General features: G+C 52.6%; 1 protein-coding gene across 1 annotated transcript in view; it reads right to left on the bottom strand.

The window, feature by feature from the left end:
• GRID2IP (Grid2 interacting protein) overlaps window positions 1-2,171 on the bottom strand; it is a 33,526-nt gene that overhangs the window by 30,073 nt on the left and 1,282 nt on the right. The gene's annotated exons all lie outside the window — the stretch shown is intronic.

Here is a 2,171-nt window from a genome sequence, read left to right as displayed (position 1 = left end):
CGCCGAGGGTCCTAAGATGTCTCTGGGCCCTGACATCCTGAGCTGACCCTGAAGAGGAGACTGGGCGGCTGAGAGAGTGTGTGAGTTTGCCATGCACATCCCTCAGGGACATGTGGGTGTGACTTCAGCCAGAAGCAGGGCTGTCGGGTACCACCTCACTCACCTTCTGCCCACCTCCAAACTTCTAAACAGATACTACACCCTTCCCCTCCATCCTCCACTCTCAGAGGATGAAGAACTGAAAAGTCACTCAGAAGTCACTCCTCGGGGGTCTTCCCTGATCATCCTGTCCCCATCACGCTCTCATCTCCCCCACTCACTTCTTCACTTTGTTACCTTTACCCCAAATAGCTTGTTTTTTGAGTTGTCTACTTCCTTTGTCTCTTTGTCCCCTGGAATGTCAGCTGCACAAGAGCAGGCTCTCCACCTGTCCTGGTCACAGCTGTTTGCCCAGTCCTTGCACATCATGGTCCCTAACCGATAACTGCTAAACGCATGGATCTCAGCGTCTCTACTGCCACCTTCTCTGCAGCTTATTTTAATGTGCAAGTCTCTCCCAACCTATAAATAAATAAGTAAACAAAGTCCCCCTCACCCCGCAACCCTGTCCTCCTCTTGTCGTTCTGGCCCAGCACTGTCTACAACTGCCCTCACCCGCCACGGTCCACCCCTTCTTGCAGCACGTGTGACAGCACTCTGGCCGAGGACCCCGCAGGGTGACTCCTGCATCTTCACCGTCAGCCCAGAACTTGCTCCTGAACTTCAGCACTATGTACCCAACTGCTCCCTAGATGGTGGCACACGAGGATCGAGGCAGGCTTGCCAGAGGTGATGACACCATAGAAGCAGGGGCTTCAAGAACATCCGGTCAGAGGCCACTTTATGCGCATGCCTGAGTCCCAGCATGTGCACACCCCAAGTCTGTGTGACTGTCTCCTTCATCAGATACGACAGCCCGAGACTCGGACCTGACCTCTTACTTATGCCCAGCCCCAAGCACAGGGCCTGGCATACAGTAGGCAATTGGTGAATGTTTATGGAACCAAACCAAAGAGACACAAGTGGCCAGCCATTCTCATGTACCATTTCTAGCAGTTCCCCCGCCGACTTCAGTTTCCCTTGCGGAGAGCAGGGCAGGCTGCAGCGCCAAGCACCCCCTTCTCGTGCACCGGAGAGCTTAGTGGTTTTGAAATCAAAGTCCGGAGAGCTTAGTGGTTTTGAAATCAAAGTCAGCTGCAGCCCCAATTCAAAGGAGAACATGGCTAGCTGGAAAGATGTTTTACATAAGAAAGAGGAAAAAATAGTTCCTCCCTCCTGGGGCCTGTGCCACAGTGCGGTTTTGGTGTCAGCTATTATCCAGATGCTCTCAACCTACATCTAAGCATGAGGCGCCATCACGGGACACTAATGGATTTTCTAATAAATATCAGATTCTTCAAGGAGGAAAAACTGGGGCAGGGTGAGTGCTGGCGAGAGTTTGGGAGCTGCTTGTTGAAAACCAGTGGGGGATCCACAGATGTCCTTGATCTTCCCGAGGCAGTCTTTTTTCGGGATTTGTTCTCAGATTTGGAGGTACTGGTGAGCTGTAACCAGATTCCACCACTTCCTATGTCCCTTTGCCAGAAAACACACTGCAGCTGGCCTGGGCAGCTCGTCAGAGTCTACCCTCTGCTGATGACCACGCGGGCCCTGCTTCCTGGCCAGATCTGCACGTCCATACTGCCCTTCTGGGGGCTCTGACCATGCCGCTTTCCGACTCTCCAGCGATTGGATGGCGTCTGGGAGTGGCCTTTTGTTCTAGAAAAGGTCATCTGGGATTATAGTAGACATTACTAGCTGCTACTGTCTGAATGTTTGCGGCCCCCCCACCTCAATTCATATGTTGAAAACCTCATATCCGATTCGATGGTATTAGGAGGTGAGGCCTTTGGGAGGTGATTAGGTCCTGAGGGCGGGGGCTTCGTAAAGGGAATTAGCGCCCTTATGAAAAAGACCCCAGAGAGCTCCCTAGCTCCTTCCGTCCTGTGAGGACGATGAGAAGTCTGCAACCCAGAAAAGGGCTCTCACGCCACCGTGTTGGCACCCAGACCTCAGACTTCTGTCCTCCAGGGCTGGGAGAAATTGATTCCTGTTGTTTATAAACCACCCGGTCTCTGACATTTTGTTAGAGC

This window comes from Pteropus vampyrus, unplaced genomic scaffold (assembly GCF_000151845.1).
Source record: "Pteropus vampyrus isolate Shadow unplaced genomic scaffold, Pvam_2.0 Scaffold90, whole genome shotgun sequence".
In the NCBI taxonomy this organism is placed as follows: Eukaryota; Metazoa; Chordata; class Mammalia; order Chiroptera; family Pteropodidae; genus Pteropus; species Pteropus vampyrus.
Note: the sequence above shows the minus strand (reverse complement) of the source record. Positions and strands in the feature narration are given on the sequence as shown.